The sequence below is a fragment of the Schistocerca serialis genome, chromosome 8, assembly GCF_023864345.2.
Source record: "Schistocerca serialis cubense isolate TAMUIC-IGC-003099 chromosome 8, iqSchSeri2.2, whole genome shotgun sequence".
In the NCBI taxonomy this organism is placed as follows: Eukaryota; Metazoa; Arthropoda; class Insecta; order Orthoptera; family Acrididae; genus Schistocerca; species Schistocerca serialis.
This window is the reverse complement of record NC_064645.1, coordinates 462922421-462936511: the sequence shown is the minus strand read 5'-3', so window position 1 is coordinate 462936511 and position 14091 is coordinate 462922421.

The following is a 14091-nucleotide window of genomic DNA, read 5'->3' as shown; positions in this document are numbered from 1 at the left end:
AGTCAGCAGTAAGCTGTGGAAACAATGATATCAATATTTTATCGATTGGGATGTTAGCGTTATCTCAGTTCTGTCGGTTTTCGTACTTTTGACAATAAATTCAACGAACCGAAATTTACTTTTAATTACCCCGGCTTCCAATGAAGTGAACTATTTCATGCAGTGGTGCATGAACTTAAGAAAAGCGAATACTCAAGACTCGAAAGCTAAAAGTTCGGACACTTAAATGTCGAACACAAAGACTCCCAGACGCTAAGGACGTTAACAATACGTAGTTGTGAAACAAAAGGGACGTTCGTTAGAAGCTCTTTGAATAAAGTCCTTTGCTACTTTCCATAATACTCTATTCCACTGGCTCTTATTATTCTTTTATTTAATTTTCTTCCTTTAACACGGAAATTCGTTATTTTATATGAAATATGGAGATTATTCATGGCGAGTTCGAATAAATTTTAGTTTTTTTTTTTTAAAAAAAAGACCAGATATGTAACGAGATGTTACAAATTTCAAACTGAGATACTGCAGGGGATATGCAAAATAATGTGAACACCTGTACTTACTTGGGAATGGTTAGTTAATAAGTGGTTAGACTCATATTTGCCCGTAATACAGCTGCGATTCTTTTTGGAATACTGGCATACAATGATTGTATAGCCTCCAGTGGAATGTTATGCCACTCTTTGATCAGAATCTCTTCTAACTCCTGTTGTGACGAAGAAGGCGGAAATCTGCTCTGGAGTCCGTGCTCCAACACCGCCCAGAAGGGTTCCATAATGTTCAAGTTCGGGGACTGTACTGACCAGGAAAGGCGCTGCAGTTCAGATGCATGCTCTTCATACCACGACTGCACTATCCTGATTGTGTGAACTGGTGCATTATCGTCCTGAAATATGGCATCGTTGTTGGAGAACAACATGTGAATCGTAGGTGAACCAGATCACCTAAAATGTTCACATAATCGTTGGCTGTAACACGGCCTTTGAGAGTAATGTCTTTCCTGCGCCCGGGTTCCCGGGTTCGATTCCCGGCGGGGTTAGGGATTTTCTCTGGCTCGTGATAACTGGGAGTTGTGTGATGTCCTTAGGTTAGTTAGGTTTAAGTAGTTCTAGGGGACTGGTGACCATAGATGTTAAGTCCCATAGTGCTCAGAGCCATTTTTGATAGTAATGATGGGACCTGCCGAATACCATGATATGGCTGCCCACACCATCACACTTCCACCTCCATGCTTAACCGTTGGAATCAACCAATCAGGTTTGTAGGCTTGTTTTGACGTTCTACAGACGTAAACCCGGCCCGATTTTGGAAATAATGAAAATGTTGACTCGTCAGACCCCATGGCGTGTTTCCACAGACCAGCTGTCCAGGCTTTATGCTCCTGACACCATGTTTTACGCTTCTTTGCGTTGGTTGTCGTCACTAATGGTTTCGGTATAGCAACTCGTCCACGAATATTCCATTTATGGAATTCTCGGCGGACATTGTCGATAGATGCGGGGTCTCGAAGATGGCTACTCAGCTCCGCAGTCACTTTAGCTGCCGTAGTTTTGTGTTGTTTTGACACAGTTCCTGTTAGTGTACGACGATCTCTGTCAGTTAGTTTTGATTTGCACCCACTGTTATGTTTACACCATGATGTCTGTCTATGTTTTGTGTAGGCTGTCATGACTGTTGAAACAGTTGCTCAAAATGGCTCACATGGTTCTGAGCACTGTGGGACTTAACTTCTGAGGTCATCACACACACCCATGCCCGAGGCAGGACTCGAACCCTAGACCGTAGCTGTCGCGCGGTTCCAGACGGTAGCGCCTAGAGCCGCTCGGTCACCCAGGCCGGCGAAACAGTTGCTCTTGAAACATTTAATAAGTGAGCTGTCTCTGTTACTGATACTCCAGCTAATCGGTTCTCCACAATCTGCCCTCTTAGGAACACTGTTAGGTCCTTCATTGCATGTTCACGTCGGCCTCTGAATACAAATACGAAGAGTGCACTACTCGTAAACAATTTGCACTGATGCCTAGTCCGTACTGAACAAGCACAGTCAAAAAATTGGTTCAAATGGCTCTGAGCACTATGGGACTTAACTGCTGAGGTCCTCAGTCCCCTAGAACTTAGAACTACTTAAACCTAACCAACCTAAGGACATCACACACATTCATGCCCGAAGCAGGATTCGAACCTACGACCGTAGCGGTCGTGCGGCTCCAGACTGTAGCGCCTAGAACCGCTCAGCCATTCCGGCCGAACACGCACAGTCCAGATCGACACGTGCCTTACCTGTGTTGTTGACCGTCAAACACAACCATCCCCTTACTACCACTGTTCGCATCCTTTTGCCTATCCTTTGTATCTTGTCGTGGCTTTGAATGAGGATGGAGCTGGGTTTCTCGCCTTTATAAAATAGTTCCCGGGTGGTAAATATGCAGTTGCAGGACGCTTAACAGCTCGTTAAGTATGGTGCAAGAGACGGCTGTGTTCCGGCTGTCTTCCTCGTAGTCCGGGCAGTTTGCGCGAGTGCCTGAGTTACGGGTGTTGGTGCCTGGTGGGGCAGCGCCCTCCACTGTGCAGTGCGGGTAGCGGCCGCCTCACGAGCAGGGGCAGGCAGCATCCCTCCCTCCCACTGATGCCACTAAGTCGCCGGATATTAATTACGGCGCCCGCGCCCACTTTCCGTGGTGCCTGCGGTCACCGGGTTGTTCTGGGGGCGGCGGCCGGACGACCGCTGCGCCGTGTCACGTACTACTGTACCCGACCACATGGGCAGTCTCCTCGGCCAGCGCTTCCTCCACAACAGCGGCTGCGGTCGGCGGTCCCTTCCAAAAGAATGGAAAAGCTCCTCAGATTTACGAGAAATGGCCGGGCTAACGACGATTTGCTAAAGCGACCCAACAGCGGCGCCGCGTGTCTGGCCAGCTGGAAAAGTTTACACCAAACGAATATCTACATCTACATGGTTACTCTGCAAATCACATTTAAGTGCCTGGCAGAGGGTTCATCGAACCACGTTACAATTCTCTATTATTCCAATCTTGTATAACGCGCGGAAAGAATGAACACCTATATCTTTCCATACGACCTCTGATTTCCCTTACTTTATCGTGGTGATCGTTCCTCCCTATGTAGGTCGGTGTCAACAAAATACAGGGTGTTACAGAAAGGTAAGGCCAAACTTTCAGGAAACATTCATCACACACAAATAAAGAAAATACGTTAGTGGATATGTGTCCGGAAACGCTTAATTTTCATGTTAGAGCTCATTTTAGTTTCGTCAGTATGTACTGTACTTCCTCGATTCACCACCAGTTGGCCCAATTGAAGGAAGGTAATGTTGACATCGACTCATTGCTCTACAGTACTAGAATCAAGCACATCAGTACGTAGCATCAACAGGTTAGTGTTCATCACGAACGTGGTTTTGCAGTAAGTGCAATGTTTACAAATGCGGAGTTGGCAGATGCCCATTTCATGTATGGATTAGCACGGGGCAATAGCCGTGGCGCGGTACGTTTGTATCGAGACAGATTTCCAGAACGAAGGTGACCCGACAGGAAGACGTTCGAAGCAATTGATCGGCGTCTTAGGGAGCACGGAACATTCCAGACTATGACTCGCGACTGGGGAAGACCTAGAACAACGAGGACACCTGCAATGGACGAGGCAATTGTTCGTGCAGTTGACGATAACCCTAATGTCAGCGTCAGAGAAGTTGCTGCTGTACAAGGTAACGTTGACCACGTCACTGTATGGAGAGTGCTACGGGAGAACCAGTTGTTTCCGTACCATGTACAGCGTGTGCAGGCACTATCAGCAGCTGATTGCCCTCCACGGGTACACTTCTGCGAATGGTTCATCCAACAATGTGTCAATCCTCATTTCAGAGCAAAAGTTCTCTTTACGAATGAGGCTTCATTCCAACGTGATCAAATTGTAAATTTTCACAATCAACATGTTTGGGCTGACAAGAATCCGCACGCAATTGTGCAATCACGTCATCAACACAGATTTTCTGTGAACGTTTGGGCAGGCATTGCTGGTGATGTCTTGATTGGGCCCCATGTTCTTCCACCTACGCTCAATGGAGCAAGTTATCATGATTTCATATGGGATACTCTACCTGTGCTGCTAGAACATGTGCTTTTACAAGTACGACACAACATGTGGTTCATGCACAATGGAGCTCCTGCACATTTCAGTCGAAGTGTTCGTACGCTTCTCAACAACAGATTCGGTGACCGATGGATTGGTAGAGGCGGACCAATTCCATGGCCTCCACGCTCTCCTGACCTCAACCCTCATGACTTTCATTTATGGGGGCATTTGAAAGCTCTTGTCTACGCAACCGCGGTACCAAATGTAGAGACTCTTCGTGCTCGTATCGTGGACGGCTGTGATACAATACGCCATTCTCCAGGGCTGCATCAGCGCATCAGAGATTCCATGCGACGGAGGATGGATGCATGTATCCTCGCTAACGGAGGACATTTTGAACATTTCCTGTAACAAAGTGTTTGAAGTCACGCTGGTACGTTCTGTTGCTGTGTGTTTCCATTCCATGATTAATGTGATTTGAAGTGAAGTAATAAAATTAGCTCTAACATGGAAAGTAAGCGTTTCCGGACACGTGTTCACATAACTTATTTTCTTTCTTTGTGTGTGAGGAATGTTTCCTGAAAGTTTGGCTGTACCTTTTTGTGACACCCTGTATTTTCGCATTCGGAGGAGAAAGTTGGTGATTGGAATTTCGCGAGAAGATTCCGTCGCAACAAAAAACGCCTTCCTTTTAATGATTTCCAGCCCAAATCCTGTATCATTTCTGTGACACTCTCTCCCATATTTCGCGATAATACAAAACGTGCTGCCTTTCTTTGAACTTTTTCCATGTACTCCGTCAGTCCTATCTGGTAAGGATCCCACACCGCGCAGCAGTATTCTAAAAGAGGATGGACAAGCGTAGTGTAAGCAGTCTCCTTAGTAGGTCTGTTACATTTTCTAAGTGTCCTGCCAATAAAACCCAGCCTTTGGTTAGCCTTTCCCACAACATTTTCGATGTGTTCTTTCCAATTTAAGTTCTTCGTAATTGTAAGATCTAGGTAATTAGTTGAATTTACGGCTTTTAGATTAGACTGGTTTATCGTGTAACCAAAGTTTGAGTTCCTTTTAGCACTCATGTGGATGACCTCACACGTTTCGTTATTTATGGTCAACTGCCACTTTTCGCACCATTCAGATATTGTTTCTAAATCGTTTTTCAGTTTGTTTTGATCTTCTGATGAATTTATTAGTCGATAAACGACAGCGTCATCTGCAAACAACCGAAGACGGCTGCTCATATTGTCTCTCAAATCTTTTATATAGATAAGGAACAGCAAAGGGCCTATAACACTACCTTGGGGAACGCCTGAAATCACTTCCTTTTACTCGATGACTTTCTTCAATTACTACGAACTGTGACCTCTCTGACAGGAAATCCCGAATCCAGTCACATAACTGAGATGATATTCCATAAGCACATAATTTCACTATGAGCCGCTTGTGTGGTACAGTGTGAAAAGCCTTCCGGAAATCCAGAAATACGGAATCGATCTGAAATCCCTTGTAAATAGCACTCAACACTTCATGTGAATAGAGAGCTAGTTGTGTTTCACAGGAACGATGTTTTCTAAAGCCATGTTGACTGTGTGTCAATAGACCGTTTCGCCGGCCGCTGTGGCCTAGCGGTTCTAGGCGCTTCAGTCCGGAACCGCGCTGCTGCTACGGTCGCAGGTTCGAATCCTGCCTCGGGCATGGATGTGTGTCATGTCCTTATGTTAGTTAGGTTTAAGTAGTTCTAAGTGTAGGGGACTGATGACCATAGATGTTAAGTCCCATAGTGCTTAGAGCCAAATAGAGGGTTTCCTTCGAGTTAATTCATAATGTTCGAATATAATATATGTTCTAAAATCCTGCTGCATGTCGACGTTAACGATATGGGTCTGTAATTTACTGGATTACTCCTACTACCTTTCTTGAATATTGGTGAGACCTGTGCAACCGCCGGCCGCTGGTGGCCGAGCGGTTCTAGGCGCTTCAGTCTGGAACCGCGCGACCGCTAAGGTCGCAGGTTCGAATCCTGCCTCGGGCATGGATGTGTGTGATGTCCTTAGGTTAGTTAGGTTTAAGTAGTTCTAAGTTCTAGGGGACTGATGACCTCAGAAGTTAAGTCCCATAGTGCTCAGGGCCATTTGAACCATTTTGTTAAGTATGGAGCTAATGCATCAATCAGCATACTCGGAAAGGAACCTAATTGGTATACAGTCTGGACCAGAAGACTTGCTTTTATTAAGTGATTTGAGTTGCTTCACTACTCCGAGGATATTTACTTCTACGTTACTCATGTGGGCAGCTGTTCTCTATTCGAATTCTGGAATATTTACTACGTCTTCTTTTTTGAAGGCATTTCGGAAGACTGTGTTTAGTAATTCTGCTTTGGCAGCACTGTCTTCGTTAGTATCTCCATTGTCATCGCGCAGAGAAGGCATTGATGATTTCTTGCCGCTAACGTACTTCACCTACGACCAGAATTTTTTTGGATTTTCTTCCAGGTTTCGAGACAAAGTTTCCTTGTGGAAACCTTTATAGGCGTCTCGCACTGAACTCCGCACTGCCGGCCGCAGTGGCCGAGCGGATCAGTCGGCTCTCAGCCGTGGCAGCGCGCGGACGGCCCCGCGCGCCGGCCAGTGCTCTGCTGCAGGCGTTGTTTACTTCCGCGTCGTAGCTTTAAGGCTTGTGTCCGTCCACCGTGAACATGTCGAGCGCTTACCGCCGTGCGACCCTTAAAGTTTCCTTCCCAGCGGAACTTGCGCGACCTCGTGCACATGAAGTTGAAACCTTCATACGTGAAGAAGTTCGTTTAGATCCTAACAACGCTATCGGAATCCATTTTTCGATCACGGGTAGTGTCGTTTATATTAAAATAACAAGCACCGAGGTGTGTGAAGATGTTATTCGCCGCCATGCCAATGGACTTAAGTTCAAATACTCTGATGGTCACGTCGGAGCTGTAACACTTGAACTCGCAGAGTACGGTCAACGCACGATTGGGATGTTTGAACTATCTTTTGAAGTGCCGAAGGACGAAATTGTCTCTGCGTTACAACCATACGGTAACGTCATCGGTTACGTAGAGGAAAAATGGCAAACCTTCACGACCTACCATGTCCTTAATGGTGTGCGTCAGGTCAAAATTGAACTGAAAAAACAAATACCATCATACCTGACAATTGGCGGGGTGCGAGCCATTGTCATGTACGACGGCCAACTCCGAACATGTGCGGGTTGTGGAGAAGAAGGCCACGTCATGCCCGCCTGCATGCGACGCCACCTGATCCAGACGCCGGTCGGCGAGGAAGCGTCCCCAGCGGTGATCACTCAGATCCCTGTCACATATGCCAAGGTTGCCAAGGAAGGTAGCACCTCTACACAGGGTATTCCGGCGCCGTTGACGTCGTCTGATCAGGTAGATGCAACCGCTACTGAGATTCCTTCTGAGGTGCCACAGACACCAGATCCTGGCCGGCCGAATCTTCGCAGCACTATGCCTGAAAATGCTACTGAGATGGACGTTGATTCGGGACTGGTACCTACTTCTGCTTTCCTTCAGGCTGGTCCGAAGTCAGACGAAAGCCACCCGCAATCAGACTCTGAACGACATGTTCGAAAACAAGGGTCGACACGAAAGAGAAAGAAACGTAGCCGTACACCCCCTGATGAATCCATTCAACGGATGGATACCAGGGATGCAGACCCGAAGATGGCCGACAAACCGCTCTTTGATGACCAAAAGTCTGATGCGAACGACCCGCCACAGGCGACCACTGGCAACGAACACCCCTCCTTACTGGCGTCGTCGCCCCCACAGGTCGATGTTGAAGAGAGCCTATCCGCTGAGCCGAAAACTACATCTCCTCTCCACGTGGATGATGTGCACAGCCGATCCCCTACCGCAGTATCGGTCTCCTGGGCAGACGACGTGGAGATGGAAGGGGCTGGGGTGGACGGTGCTGATGATGGGACGCCCCCATCGGTTGCGCCTCACCTTACCAAGACAACTTTTACTCAAGACAAAGGCAGTATACAATGTCCTCCAATTAGGTCGTCCACCTAACCCGATTGAACAAAAGTTCCCCCAGGTTGACTGGCGTCATGTACGGCGCGCGGTGTTCGCCTGTTATCTTGACACGAATGTTCAATCTGTCTGGTACCTAACTGTCAATGGTAAGCAAATCAACCAATTACGCCTTCATCGTATCCACCTCGCCCAATCACCTCTATGTTCCACGTGTGGAGTGCCAGACAATGATGAACATCGGTTTGTTTGCAGACCGGCGGCGGAGGTTTGGCACTTGGTTCCTCATATTGTGGCTTTTCTAACGCGGGACATTCCGGATCGGATTACTCCCCTTTCATTATTATTTCCGGAACGTGACTATTTTCCTCGGACAAAGACCAATGCCGTGAATTGGATTTGCGGACATCCCATTCACTACTTATTTGGACAAACTGTAGACTCTGTACTCGATTTTTGGACATACCTCAATGACTGTCATTATGTCGTTGTCCGTCACCCAAAATACAGACAATTATTCTCAAACTTCCTTGGGAGTGCTTTCCACGACCCGCCTCGCAGCTGGAATGTGTTAAGCCAAGAGAGAAGAAGGTTTCCTGTTTGAACCAATGAACATTTCTGAACAATTTAACGGAACACATCAATTTCGAGAACACGTGACTCAACATATTACCAGCAGGGCGCAGAAGGCCTCTGATCAATTACACAACAAAAAAAAAGAAAAAAAAAGAAAAAGAAAGTAAAAGAGGAAAAATAAAAATAAAAACAATAAAAATAAAAATAAAATTCAGAAAAAGGAAGATTTTTTTTGTTTGTTTGTAAGGATAGCCCTAACCTTGATTTCCCATATTTCCGCTGGTATATAGATAGCTCTCTGGAGCAGGTTTAGTCAGGAGCCAACACCTGAAGTGGACCAGATTTTTTTGTTGTAGGATGAAAAGTGGCGGTGGCACTTACGGTTTTTTTTTTTGTAGTTCCAAAAGAAAAAAAAAGAAAAAAAACTACAAATTAAGTTTAATAAAAAAAGCGGTACTAGGGGCTACAGTCTGGAACCGCGCGACCGCTACGGTCGCCGGTTCGAATCCTGCCTCGGGCATGGATGAGTGTGATGTCCTTAGTTAGGTTTAAGTAGTTCTAAGTTCTGGGGGACTGATGACCTCAGCAGTTAAGTCCCATAGTGCTCAGAGCCATTTGAACCTTTTTTTTTTTTTTTAACTCCGCACTAAATTTCGAGCTTTTGTAAAGGATCGCCAATCTTGGGGATTTTGCGTTTGTTTAAGTTTGGCATGTTTGTTTCGTTGTTTCTGCAACAGTGTTCTAACCCGTTTTGTGTACCAAGGAGGATCAGCTCCGTCCTTTGCTAGTTGATGTGTTATAAATCTCTTAACTGCTGCTGATACTATTTCTTTGAATTTAAGCCACATCTGGTCCACACTTATATTATTAATTTGGAATGAGTGGAGATTGCCTCTCAGGAAGACGTCAAGTGAATTTTTATCTGTTTTTTTTTTTTAATAGGTATATTTTTCGCTTATTTTTCGAGGATTTGGGGATTACAATATTTAATCTCGCTACGACAACCCTGTGTTCACTAATCCCTATATCGGTTTTGATGCTCGTTATTAAGTTAGGATTATTTGTTGCTAAGAGGTCAAGAGTATTGTGACAAGCGTTTACTATTAGCGTGGGCTCATGAAGTAACTGCTCGAAATAATTTTCAGAGACTGCGTTTATCACAATTTCGGATGATATTTTATGCGTACCTCAGGAATTAAACATGTATTTTCACCAACATATCGAGGGTAAATTAAAGTCATCTCCAACTATTATTGTATGAGTCGGTGGTATGTTGAAAGCACTCTCGCATTTGTTTAGTATTCGAGCAGGCTTCCGTTACAGCAGTAATTGCCATTGCTTGTTTCACATTAGTCGATAAGCATGTTCACTGAAAAGCCAAAGAAACTGATACACCCGCCTAGTATCTTGCAGGGCCCCAGCGAGCACTCAGAAGTGCCGCAGCACGACGTGGCAAGGACTCGACTAAAATCTGAAGCAGTGTCGCAGGGAACCGACACCATGAATCCTGCAGGGCTGCCCATAAATCGTTAAGAGTGCGAGGGGTGGAGATATCTTCTGAACAGCACGTTGTAAGACATTTATAATGTTCATGGCTGGGAAGTTTGGTGGCCAGTGGAAGTGTTTAAACTCAGAAGAGTGATCCTGGAACCACTCTGTTGCAGTTATGGTCGTGTGAGGTATCGCATTGTCCTGCTGGAATTGCCCAAGTCCGTCGGAATTCACAATGAACACGAATGGATGCAGGTGATCAGACATGATGCTTGCGTACGTGTCACCTGTCAGAGTCGTATCTAGACGTATCAGGGCTCCCACATCAGTCCAAATGAACACGCCCCAGAGCATTACAGAGCTCCACTAGCTTAACCAGTCCTCTGCTGACGGGCAGGATCCATGCATTTAAGAGGTTGTCTCCATACCCGTACACGTCCATCCACTCGACACAATGTGACACGAGACTCGTCCGACCAGGCAACATCAATAGTCCAACGTTAGTGTCCACTGACTCTGAGCACTATGGGACTTAACATCCGAGGTCATCAGTCCCCTAGAACTTAGAACTACTTAAACCTGATTAACCTAAGGACAGCACACACATCCATGCCCGAGGCAGGATTGGAACCTGCGCGGTTCCAGACTGAAGCACCTAGAACCGCTCTGCCACGCCGGCTGGCTGTTGACTGGCCCAGATGAGGCGTTAAGCTTTGTGACGTGCAGTCATCTAGGGTACACGAGTGGGCCTTCGTCTCCGAAAGCCCATATCGATAATGTTTCGTTCAATGGTTCACACGTTGACACTTGTTGATGGCCCAGCACTAAAATCTGCAGCAACTTGCGGAAAGATTGCACTTCAGTCACGTTGAACGATTTCTTCAATCATCGGTGGTGCCGTACATGCAAGATCTTTTTCCGGCCGCAGCGATGTCGGAGATTTGAGGTTTTACCGGATTCCTGATGTTCGTGGTACACTCGTGAAATGGTCGTACAGGAAAATCCCCACTTCATCACTGTCTCGGAGATGCTGTGTCCCATCGTTCGTGCGCCAACAATAACACCACGTTCAAACTCAATTAAATTTTTGATAAACTGCCAGTGTAGCAGCAGTAACCAATCTAAGAACTGCGCCAGACGGTTGTTGTCTTATAAAGGCGTTGCCGACCGAGCGCCGTATTCTGCCTGTGTAAATATCTGCCTATATTTGAATATGCGTCCCTATGCCAGTTTCTTTTGCGCTTCAGTGTATAAACTTATTTTTATCGAAAACAAATCACGTTACATATTACTTTGCAACGGCCAGCAAACGACCTTTTGCAGCATCTCCAGTTTCACGCGCGTCCAAGCAGTGCCCACGTGCACGCTGGGGCTCCGAGCGGAACTGCGTCGCTCATTCTCCACGCCGTGTCGCGGCTCATCGACCACCTTCGGCCGCGGCGACCAACCCACGCAGGTAACGGACCGTTGTGAAAGGCTGAATCGCTGGGCTTTGTTATAAGGCGACCGTATAGAACAACAAACAAACATGCCACACTATGAACGTTATCCCACTGTAGCACTGTATTCCAGTTAATATGTTCTGAAGCTGGCGGAACTGTATAAGTATGACAGGATTTCAAGTCCATAGTTACTTTGTGCATCCCCAAATTCAAACAGTAAGTCAAGTGCACTAAAATATCACAATGCTAGGGTCCCTATCGTCTTAAAACCAATTTTCGCGTCAACCATTTAAAACATGGTAAACAGTAAGCAGAATATATTAAGCTAAATATCTTTTTCTTTTGCACACAGTAATATTATACACGTTATATCACGGTGGTGGAGGTGGGACAGGGGAGCGACGTAGCAGGCACAGGCGGAGGAGAAACTGATAAAACTTTACAAGTATAAAAAATGGTTCAAATGGCTCTAAGCACTATGGGACTTAACATCTGAGGTCATCAGCCCCCTAGACTTAGAACTACTTAAACCTAACTAACCTAAGGACATCACACACATCCGTGCCCGAGGCAGGTTTCGAACCTGCGACCGTAGCAGCAGCGTGGTTTCGGACTGAAGCGCCTAGAACCGCTCGGTCACAACGGCCGGCTTTCCAACTATATTCATAGTTTAAAAGTATTTTGGGGGGGGGGGGGGGAAGGGGGGGGGGGTTGAGCTCAATCACAAAGTCTGTAAACTGTTGCTCGGAATTGTATTCAGTGATTGACATGTCTTGGCACTTTTTACATTCATTTTGTGGTTCTAGGAATTGCTTTTCCCACAGCTCAGTTTGATCAATGAGTACTTTATCCGTTCTTCTTTTCATGTGAAGTCCCACAGTGCTTAGAGCCATTTGAACCATCTGAACAAAAGCAAAACGAGGATAATCGAATGTAGTCGAATTAAATCGGGTGATGCTGAGGGTATTAGGTTAGGAAATGAGACGCTTCAAGTAGTAAATGACTTTTGCTATTTGAGGAGCAAAATAACTGATGATGGTCGAAGTAGAGAGGATATAAAACGTAGACTGGCAATGGCAAGGAAAGCGTTTCTGAAGAAGAGAAATTTTTTAACATCGGGTATAGATTTAAGTGTCAGGAAGTCGTTTCTGAAAGTATTTGTATGGAGTGTGGCCATGTATGGAAGTGAAACGTGGACGAAAAATAGTTTGCACAAGAAGAGAATAGCTGGTTTGGGAGCGAATTTTGAATTTGATTTGAAGAAAATTATTGCTCTTTCTACTTTAAGACAACTTGGTTTAATAATAAGAATTTTGGCTATGGGGACAGAAGAATGCTGAAGATTAGATGGGCAGATCACGTAACTAATGAGGAGGTATCGAATAGAATTGGGGAGAAGAGGAGTTTGTGGCACAACTTGACCAGAAGAAGGGATCGGTTGGTAGGACATGTTCTGAGGCATCAAGGGATCACCAATTTAGTATTAGGGCAGCGTGGAGGGTAAAAATCGTAGAGCGAGACCAAGAGATGAATACACTAAGCAGATTCAGAAGCATGTAGGTTGCATTAGGTACTGGAAGTTGAAGAAGCTTGCACAGGATAGTGTAGCAAGGAAAGCTGTATCAAACCAGTCTGAGGACTGAAGACCACAACAACAACACCCTCTATGTCTTGCATTTTCTGCTTATTTTGAGTAAGATAGCAACATAACCATCTAGTACTGGTGGTGGTAAAACTCTACCTAAGTAGGAAGATTACCGCCGCTTTGTCATGTCCTACCGCTCCTGCAAGCTACTGTCTGTAGTAAATGGTTTCTTAAATTCGTGTAGTCCATGAAATTACTGGCCCATGCAAGTTATTGCCGGGTATTAATAATTTCTAGCCGAAGGTTTTACCCAACAGGTACAAATTTGAACGCAACGGATAACGCAATATTTTTTTGAACCACTACAGAAGGCACCTATACAGGGCTTAATAGGCAGTATATATATTTATATTCGCTTTCATGACCCAGAATTCGACTGTGATACTGACTTTCACCTCTTATTTATGATGGAGAGAGGAAATAATCAGTCGAGGGTAGAGCTCAACCGATATTTATTCAGTACCGATGGTATTTCAACAGCTAGTCCTGTTTCTCTTGTAATATACATCATCACAACTGGTCTCTCTAGTTAACATGGTTCAGTTTCGACACGTAATTATGGAATGGGACAGGGGAGCGGAGACCTGGCTTCAATGTAATTTCATACAGACACACAATTATACCTAAACCCACGCATTCAATTGCTATAGATGACTCAGAAAAAGTTCAGCAAAGACACTACTAGCAAAGCTAGGTCAGGCTTAAGAGTATTTCTCAAGTCTTTATCAAATCAGTGGGCATTAAAATCCGATAATTTTCCTAGTGGCACGAGCCACACAACATCGCCAACAAATCAAATAGTTATGGGAGAGCACAAGAAACATCATCCCTTC